The sequence below is a fragment of the Thunnus albacares genome, chromosome 17 (genome assembly GCF_914725855.1).
Source record: "Thunnus albacares chromosome 17, fThuAlb1.1, whole genome shotgun sequence".
Lineage (NCBI taxonomy): Eukaryota > Metazoa > Chordata > Actinopteri > Scombriformes > Scombridae > Thunnus > Thunnus albacares.
The window spans coordinates 29705001-29715000 of NC_058122.1; the positions used below are offsets into that span (position 1 = coordinate 29705001).

General features: G+C 49.0%; 1 protein-coding gene across 3 annotated transcripts in view; it reads left to right on the top strand.

The window, feature by feature from the left end:
* Window positions 1-5524, top strand: part of LOC122967201 (suppressor of cytokine signaling 7-like) — an 18328-nt gene extending 12804 nt beyond the window's left edge. For all 3 annotated transcript variants that reach the window (XM_044331726.1, XM_044331725.1, XM_044331727.1), the window contains one exon: window positions 3440-5524. The gene's annotated coding sequence lies outside the window, so the exon portion shown is untranslated. The remainder of the gene's footprint in view (window positions 1-3439) is intronic.
* Window positions 5525-10000: the final 4476 nt, after the last annotated feature.

Below are 10000 nucleotides of genomic sequence, written 5' to 3' on the forward strand. Positions count from 1 at the left end.
CGAGACGTGAGCGAGACGTGAGATGTGAGCGAGACGTGAGCGAGACGTGAGATGTGAGCGAGACGTGAGCGAGACGTGAGATGTGAGCGAGACGTGAGACGTGAGCAAGACGTGAGACGTGAGCGAGACGTGAGATGTGAGCGAGACATGAGATGTGAGCGAGACGTGAGCGAGACATGAGCGAGACGTGAGATGTGAGCGAGACGTGAGCGAGACGTGAGCGAGACGTGAGATGTGAGCGAGACGTGATCGAGACGTGAGATGTGAGACGTGAGCGAGACGTGAGATGTGAGCGAGACGTGAGCGAGACGTGAGACGTGAGCGAGACGTGATCGAGACGTGAGACGTGAGCGAGACGTGAGACGTGAGCGAGACGTGAGCGAGACGTGAGATGTGAGCGAGACGTGAGATGTGAGCGAGACGTGAGCGAGACGTGAGATGTGAGCGAGACGTGAGATGTGAGCGAGATGTGAGCGAGACGTGAGCGAGACGTGAGACGTGAGCGAGACGTGAGATGTGAGCGAGACGTGAGCGAGACGTGAGACGTGAGCGAGACGTGAGACGTGAGCGAGACGTGAGCGAGACGTGAGATGTGAGCGAGACGTGAGCGAGACGTGAGACGTGAGCGAGACGTGAGATGTGAGCGAGACGTGAGATGTGAGCGAGACGTGAGACGTGAGCGAGACGTGAGATGTGAGCGAGACGTGAGCGAGACGTGAGATGTGAGCGAGACGTGATCGAGACGTGAGACGTGAGCGAGACGTGAGCGAGACGTGAGATGTGAGCGAGACGTGAGACGTGAGCGAGATGTGAGCGAGACGTGAGACGTGAGCGAGACGTGAGATGTGAGCGAGACGTGATCGAGACGTGAGACGTGAGCGAGACGTGAGATGTGAGCGAGACGTGAGATGTGAGCGAGACGTGAGCGAGACGTGAGATGTGAGCGAGATGTGAGCGAGACGTGAGATGTGAGCGAGACGTGAGCGAGACGTGAGATGTGAGCGAGACGTGAGATGTGAGCGAGACGTGAGATGTGAGCGAGACGTGAGTGAGATGTGAGCGAGACGTGAGTGAGATGTGAGCGAGACGTGAGATGTGAGCGAGACGTGAGATGTGAGCGAGACGTGAGCGAGACGTGAGCGAGACGTGAGACGTGAGCGAGACGTGAGATGTGAGCGAGACGTGAGCGAGACGTGAGACGTGAGCGAGACGTGATCGAGACGTGAGACGTGAGCGAGACGTGAGCGAGACGTGAGATGTGAGCGAGACGTGAGCGAGACGTGAGACGTGAGCGAGACGTGAGCGAGACGTGAGACGTGAGCGAGACGTGAGACGTGAGCGAGACGTGAGATGTGAGCGAGACGTGAGATGTGAGCGAGACGTGAGCGAGACGTGAGATGTGAGCGAGACGTGAGCGAGACGTGAGACGTGAGCGAGACGTGATCGAGACGTGAGATGTGAGCGAGACGTGAGATGTGAGCGAGACGTGAGATGTGAGCGAGACGTGAGCGAGACGTGAGACGTGAGATGTGAGCGAGACGTGAGATGTGAGCGAGACGTGAGACGTGAGCGAGACGTGAGACGTGAGCGAGACGTGAGATGTGAGCGAGACGTGAGATGTGAGCGAGACGTGAGCGAGACGTGAGATGTGAGCGAGACGTGATCGAGACGTGAGACGTGAGCGAGACGTGAGATGTGAGCGAGACGTGATCGAGACGTGAGATGTGAGCGAGACGTGAGATGTGAGCGAGATGTGAGCGAGACGTGAGCGAGACGTGAGATGTGAGCGAGACGTGAGATGTGAGCGAGACGTGAGATGTGAGCGAGACGTGAGCGAGACGTGAGATGTGAGCGAGACGTGAGATGTGAGCGAGACGTGAGACGTGAGCGAGACGTGAGATGTGAGCGAGACGTGAGCGAGACGTGAGATGTGAGCGAGACGTGAGATGTGAGCGAGACGTGAGACGTGAGCGAGACGTGATCGAGACGTGATACGTGAGCGAGACGTGAGCGAGATGTGAGCGAGACGTGAGCGAGACGTGAGACGTGAGCGAGACGTGAGCGAGATGTGAGCGAGACGTGAGCGAGACGTGAGCGAGACGTGAGATGTGAGCGAGACGTGAGCGAGATGTGAGCGAGACGTGAGCGAGACGTGAGACGTGAGTGAGACGTGAGATGTGAGCGAGACGTGAGCGAGACGTGAGCGAGACGTGAGATGTGAGCGAGACGTGAGCGAGACGTGAGATGTGAGCGAGACGTGAGCGAGACGTGAGATGTGAGCGAGACGTGAGCGAGACGTGAGATGTGAGCGAGACGTGAGATGTGAGCGAGACGTGAGCGAGACGTGAGCGAGACGTGAGATGTGAGCGAGACGTGAGCGAGACGTGAGATGTGAGCGAGACGTGAGCGAGACGTGAGCGAGACGTGAGCGAGACGTGAGACGTGATCGAGACGTGAGCGAGTCGTGAGCGAGACGTGAGCGAGACGTGAGACGTGAGCGAGCCGTGAGACGTGAGCGAGACGTGAGCGAGATGTGAGCGAGACGTGAGACGTGATCGAGACGTGAGCGAGACGTGAGACGTGAGCGAGACGTGAGCGAGACGTGAGCGAGACGTGAGACGTGAGCGAGACGTGAGCGAGACGTGAGACGTGAGCGAGCGCAGTAACGGTTCAGTCCACACCGACCGTCCTGCGTTCAGCGTCTCTGAGCGGCGGCCGGCTGACTGACAGCAGAAATTCACTGAACCAGTGAACAGTGAACCAGTGAGTTTTCATGTCACAGGAAGAAATCAGCAGATGTTTTATTGTATTTATTGATTGATTGATTTTATTTCCCCGCCCACCGTAGCGAGTGACTCTGGGAGCTGATCGATCAATAGTGATTCCAGCAGGACGGTCGTGTGATTTAAACATCTGTCTGTGCAGATCACATTAGACAACGTCCTCAACAACTGCTGCCGTCTCGCTTTGATACACGAGGAAGAGAAGAGGCTGCTGGGTAATGAGTCCCTCCGTAAGGACTTGTAGGCAGAAAAAAAGTGAGGCTTCGCTCCCCCTACTGGCGGCGCTGCATCAGAGACTTCATCATACAAAAAGCTGCAAGCGTCTGCGTTTATCCTTTAACATTTTATCCTTTTAAAACTAATAACATGCAGAAATATTTCACATAAAATAGTTTCATGGCTTCGACCAACTGAACTCGATGCTCAATCAATACCTCGACCTGCAGCCACTGTTCACCTGTTGCAGCTTTATTAAAATATAAATAAATATGATTTCTTCTAAACTTTTACCTTTGTCAACTTTTATTTATATGGCGTATTGAATAGTTAACTTCAGTACTTTGAGAAAATGTTTATCTGCAACAACATTTAAGTCCATCGATGAGCAACATGAAGCTCTCTGATGTTCAACACTTTCTTCTCTTCTTTCCTTCCAGTTATTTTCTTTCTTTTACTTCTTCTGGACCGTCGACGAGCTCACCGAAGGACGAACGTTCAAACTGGACTCTCAGACTGCAGCCAATCAGCTCCCTCCGCTCAGTCCTGTATCCGGGCGGTGTTTCAGATGATCCACCCTCCTCCGGGGCTCTCCCGATTGGCTCGCGGAGAGTCGACAAAGGGGGGGAGGGGCAGGGGATGTGGAGACTCCGCCTCTCTTCTGATGTCATCACTGAGCAGCTGGACTTTAAGGAAGCATTAAAAAAAAAAAAAAAAAAAAAACAGCCTCGGTGTTTGTCGCCTCCAGGATCCTTTAACCTCCGACGCCGACGGCCGAACGTGAAGAAGCACTTTTGGGATTTATTCTGACGGAGACTTGAAACGTCCAGAAGTCACGAAAACGCTGGAAACTTTCCTCACAGCAGAGAACAAAGACTGGAACCCGAACATGTTCCACTGATCTCAACTCAAACCTTCACTTACCGTCTTTCACAGAGCTTTCAGTCACGTGAGCTGTGAGCAGAGCGGCGTCATGTGACCATTAACTGTCCAATAAAAAACATGAGTTTGACCTTCAGAGTAAGACGCTGTAAAAACAACAGGCGGAGATTCTGAGACAGTTGTGATGTTTTGAGAGAAAGTCATAAAGAATACGGAAGGTGACATTTACTTTTTTCTTAAAATATTACAACTTTATTTTGAAATCTATAACTTCAGTGGCCCAAATACTCCATCGTATCAAACAAACCAATTCAGCAGCAAAAAATATTCGATTTCAACTCTTGACACCAAAGTTTATCTTATAAAACTGATGATAACTCACTGAGGAAGACCATGCACGCTGACTGAAAGGTCTCACCCAGCTAGCAAAATCTAAACAGACACTTTGTCACCTGAAAAACTAAATTTGGAGACACAGTAACAGTCGAACACTTACGAGGATATTTGTGGACGAATCTCGAGCCGCGACGCTTCGTTGACGTTTTGAAGTGAAACTAGTGATTGTATCTTCAACAAAAACAAAACAGGTGCAGGTGAACTAAAGGTGACTTACACAAAAAGACTCACCACAAGGTCCATTTAGTAGCTGTTCTGGAGCTTTCAGCATCATAACGTTGGGTAAAAATGGATGGATGATGGTGGTCGAAAGCTCCCAAACTGAATGGACCTTTAGGGGAGATTCTTTTGTTGATCTAAACTCACAGAACAGTTTTATTTTAAGTTCTGTACTGAAGCTCTTCATCACTCTTCATCACTCTTCACCTGGTTTGTCAGCAGCGCTAACAGAACGTTGCGGTGTAGTTTCAGTGTTTTCTTACTCGGATCATCGTCACGTTGAACCTCAAAGACAGAAAGTTTCAGTTCGATGTTGGTGATCAGAGTTCTGCCGTCCGACCCGACGAGTCTGTCAGAGTTTTGGTGTTTTCTTGATCAGACGCCGCAGGTCTGGAAGAGTTTGAGTCTGAATTCAGGAAAAACAAGTCAGTGGAGCCTCAAAGAAGAGAGTCATTCAGTTACTGAAGTGGGAGAAGCATCAATAAGCAGCGATGGGAAAGTTACCTGAAAATTGTAGTTAATTACTCATCATAAAAGTAATTACATTACTGTCATTACTCAGCCACCACGCTGCGTCTTTTCTATTTAACATGTAGAAACAGAAACAGGCAGGAAACAGTCTGAAGGATCTACTGAGCATCCGGCAGCTAGCGTTAGCGTTAGCATTGCCTCAGTGAGTCACCTGAACTCTGAATGTAGGCGCACCTGTGGCTAACATTAGCACGCCAGCTAACAACATACAACATGTGAATGAGACATTTGTCCAGAGCGTCTGTCAGCTGATCGCAGAGACCACACTGATATCAACCCTCCGTTAATCCCGTCAGACAAGTGTAACAGAGCGTTACTGGGATTAGTAACTGTAATCTGATTACTGAGTTTCAAACTGTAATCCCACCGTTCACTACTGTTACTGGAAAAAGTAATGATATTACTGTAACATGCTGCAGAGTAACGTGTTGCTGCCCCGTGGTGTTCTTGGTGATTAGCATTACAAGTTAGCGTTAGCGATAGCATTAGCTTGTTTTCTACAGACAGGCGACAAACTAAAGGAGAAACCGGTACCGGTACTTGAACACTGCAGTGAGGAGATCCGGTGGCTCGAGTGTTCGTCAGCCTCGTTATTGATCCTACAGTCTCTGAACTCTTCATCATTGATCATAAAGATCTTCCTCATGTGGTGGTGTGATGATGATGATGATGATGCAGAGCGCTGTTTAACACGTCAGCTGGGTTGAGATCAGGTGACTGTGAAGGTCGTAACATGTGATTCATCCTGGAAGAGACCACTCCCATCAGGATAGAGCTGATCACTCACAACTACTTTGTATTGATTAGCAGTGACCCTTCCCCAAACCCTGCCAGCATAACAGAGCCCCCAGACCCCCTCACTGCAGGGGTCCAGCATCCAGACCTGGACCAGACCCCCTCACTGCAGGGGTCCAGCATTCAGACCTGGACCAGACCCCCTCACTGTAGGGGTCCAGCTCTCAGACCTGGACCAGACCCCCTCACTGTAGGGGTCCAGCACTCAGACCTGGACCAGACCCCCTCACTGTAGGGGTCCAGCATTCAGACCTTGACCAGACCCCCTCAGTGTAGGGGTCCAGCATCCAGACCTGGACCAGACCCCCTCAGTGTAGGGGTCCAGCATCCAGACCTGGACCAGACCCCCTCACTGTAGGGGTCCAGTATTTAGACCTGGACCAGACCCCCTCACTGTAGGGGTCCAGCGTCCAGACCTGGACCAGACCCCCTCACTGTAGGGGTCCAGCGTCCAGACCTGGACCAGACCCCCTCACTGTAGGGGTCGAGCATCCAGACCTGGACCAGACCCCATCACTGTAGGGGTCCAGCATCCAGACCTGGACCAGACCCCCTCACTGTAGGGGTCCAGCATCCAGACCTGGACCAGACCCCCTCACTGTAGGGGTCGAGCATCCAGACCTGGACCAGACCCCCTCAGTGTAGGGGTCCAGCATCCAGACCTGGACCAGACCACCTCACTGTAGGGGTCCAGCACTCAGACCTGGACCAGGTTTTCCTTTAATGCATCACCCGTCTGTAACATAAAGGCGACTGATAATATTCTTAAAGAATCATTTGGAACCAGAGTTGATTAAATAGTTTAAATAAAACAGCTGATGACGTCTCCAGTAAACATCTGGTTCTGACAGACCAGTCGGGTTCGACATCACAAACTAAGAAAACTGATTCATGTTTCTTTTTATTGCACTTTTCAAAGCACCTGCTCATAATTTAAAGATGATGACTGGGATTAAAATGGTCGACTAAATGGGTTATTTATGATCAGACGTGCTTCACTTGTGTTCTTTTTGTTTATTTTGTTCACCAACAAGTTGTGATGTAATTGTAGTGAAACTTGCTGCTCTGTGTAACAAACAGTCATGAAGAAGCTCGAGGATCCTGGAGGCGACCGGCGGCACTTTTACCAAAAAAAAAAAAAAAAAAGAGGAGGAGCAAGGCTCACCGTGGCGACTACTGAACTACGTTACCTTGGTGACGTCACAAGACTCGTAACGTTTCATTGGACAAAGGTGTTTGGACGGACTAGTGTTTTGATTCAGATGTAAATCTGAGTGACTTTTGTCTCAACAGAGACTGGGATCACTGGGAACACTGGAGCTGGGACCTCAGCGCCCTGCGGGGACACTTTCATGATGTCAGAACAGTGAAGGGGGGGGGGGGCACATATGTTTTAATACTGCACACTGAAGGACTGGAGACCTGCTGAGAGCTGAATGTTATTTTTGGTGTGGAGGAACAGTGACGTGATAATCTGTCATTTCTGTGCAGTCACCTGTCAATAAACAGCGTGGGCGGGACTAACGGCGGTCTGCAGGCGGAGTCTTTGTTCAAGTTTCAAAAATATCACCGTCAAGATAATCATCACACTTAAGTGAAATAGTTTGTCTTGGATTTAATTAAATATAACAAACTGAACACCACAGATTGGTTCAACGTTAAAAACAATAAAGCATCACAAACAAAAGCAGGTTTATAAAAGTTCAACACAGTTTAACTGCAGCTCAGTGAATCCTTGACTTCCCTGCCTGGGTCGTCGTATCATGTCGCTGTATTTGGGACGTTTCTGGGCATCAACCATAGACTGTATAAAAATATAGATGTAGTTACTGTGACGTCACGTGTTGGCGAGCCGCTCTGGCCGTCGCCATCTGCCTAACTGCCTAAATTATCTACAGAGACCAAAACCGTTGTTTGTACCAGGCTGTAAACATGTTTATTTCTGCTGTAAAGTTGGACATGTTAACATGGGGGTCTATGGGGATTGACTCGCTTTTGGAGCCTCAAGTGGTCGTTCAAGGAACTGCAATTTTTGGCTTCATTTTACAGCCCCGGATGTTGCCGCTTGGCGTCAACCTTTGGGCAGCGGGTGTGTCGCCCCCGGCCAATGACAGTGTGCAGGGTGTGAGGTGGGGGTGTGTACTCACAATATGCAGAGGGTCTCCACTCCCCCCCCCCCCCCCCCCCCTCTCAAATTTAAATTTGCTTTATTGGCGTGAATGTCACAACAATATCACCAAAGCATCAAGAGTCAATGAAACAAAATGACATGAACACATCAGGACTGATACATGTTAAATATATAAAGTTCATTCACTTGTTTCACGTTATGTTGCAGCTTTATGCTGAAATCATTCAAATTCATTTTTTTTCCCTCATCAATCTACGTTCAGTACCCCATAATGACAAAGTGAAGACAAAATTTTAGAATTTTTTTCAAATTTATTAAAAAACATCACGACAGCAGTTTTCAGACGCTTTACTCAGTACTTAGTTGAAGCACCTTTGGCCAGCTAAGATAATAGCAGGGTGTAAGATGCAGGCGGGAACAGCGTACTGGCATAGTGTACAGGAACATCTGTATAAGAGTATGGGCTGGAGGTCCAGGTCCAGACTGACAAACTGGTGATGGTGAACCAACCGGACATCCATCGCGTTGATTGATAAACAACAGGAGAAGGCAGCGGTGATAGACGTAGCGATCCCAAACGACAGCAACATCAAGAACAAGGAACACGAGAAGATCTAAAAATACCAAGAAGAGGAGCTAGAAAAGATGTAGGGAGTAAAGGCAACAGTGGTGCCAGTGGTAATGGGAGCACTGGGGGCTGTGACCCATAAACTGGGAGAGTGGCTCCAGCAGATTCCAGGTACAACATCTGAGGTCTCTGTCCAGAAGAGCCCAGTCCGAGGAACAGCTGAGATACTGCACAGATCCCTCAAACTCTGGTAGAGACACACCACCACCCCCCATGGGAGGATGGAGGGGGGTGAGAGGGAGACTTTTTTAATATATATATATATATATATATATATATATTTATTTATGTGTGTGTGTGTTCTGTCTTCTCCTCGGAGTAGTTTTAATGTTGAGAGCTCATTAAGCTCTTTGAAATCTATTTAAATAAATGTTGATTATTTATTATTTCTCTGACTGTTTTACGTTGTAGGAGGAAGTGTCTCTCGTGTCCAGCAGTCATCACATATTCTGTTTTGTTTTGGTTGCTGTGATGTTTTGCGTCGTCGTTGCTGATCAGCAGTTTGTCGCGGCTCAGTCTGAACTCGTTCGGCTCTGACGGTTCGTCAGATTACATTCTGATCTACTTTGAGGTTTCTTTACGTTGTGTTATAGTTTGGTCGACTGTGATTGGTGTTTGAAAAGTGGTGCTGGTGTGAGACTGGTCAGACTGGTCAGAGTGTGTCTGAGAGGGGCAGTTAGTCTCAGCTCCAGTGTAGGAGACTCTCTCCAGGGCTCAGCTCTTTGGTTTGGAGGGGAAGTTAATCATCAGTGAGTATCTGCCTCATTCCGCTCTACATGCGTTTGTTGGTGTTTTTCTGTGTTTGTGTAATTCAGCATGTAAAGGTTCAGTTGGATGTTTGTGCCAGCAGGTTTAGCTGTGAGAGTTCTGCCCTGCAGGTATTATTGGCTGCGTGTCTGTGGACTCTCAGTATGTTTCTGCACAGTTCTGCATGCAGGACTTCCAGCGGCTGTTTGTCCCATGTTGGGAGGTCTTGGTTGGTAAATGGACCCCACACTTCACTACCATATAACATTATTGGCTCTATTACTGAACGTAGAACGTTGAGCCAGGTCCTAACTGGAAGGTCAGTGGGTATTTTTCTTCTCGCCTTCTCCTTCAGCTCATTCACAGCCAAACGTCCAGTGGAACTGATATTCAAGCCTAAATATGTAGAATGTTTTGTTGGCTCTATTTCTATATTTCCTAATGTGAATGTATTTTTCTGAGAGTTGGATCTTTTTTGGAAAGTCCATATTTTGGTCTTGTTCATATTTCCAGTTAGGAAATGTTTGCCTGGGCATGTGGAGGATGTCCAGGCTCTCTGGAGGGAGACAGGAGAACATTTGACCTCTGTGACCTCTGTGACCTCTGTGCAGGGTCACAGCAGCAGCTGTGGATGTTTGCAGTCGTTGTGCAAATGTATTTCTATACATGTGA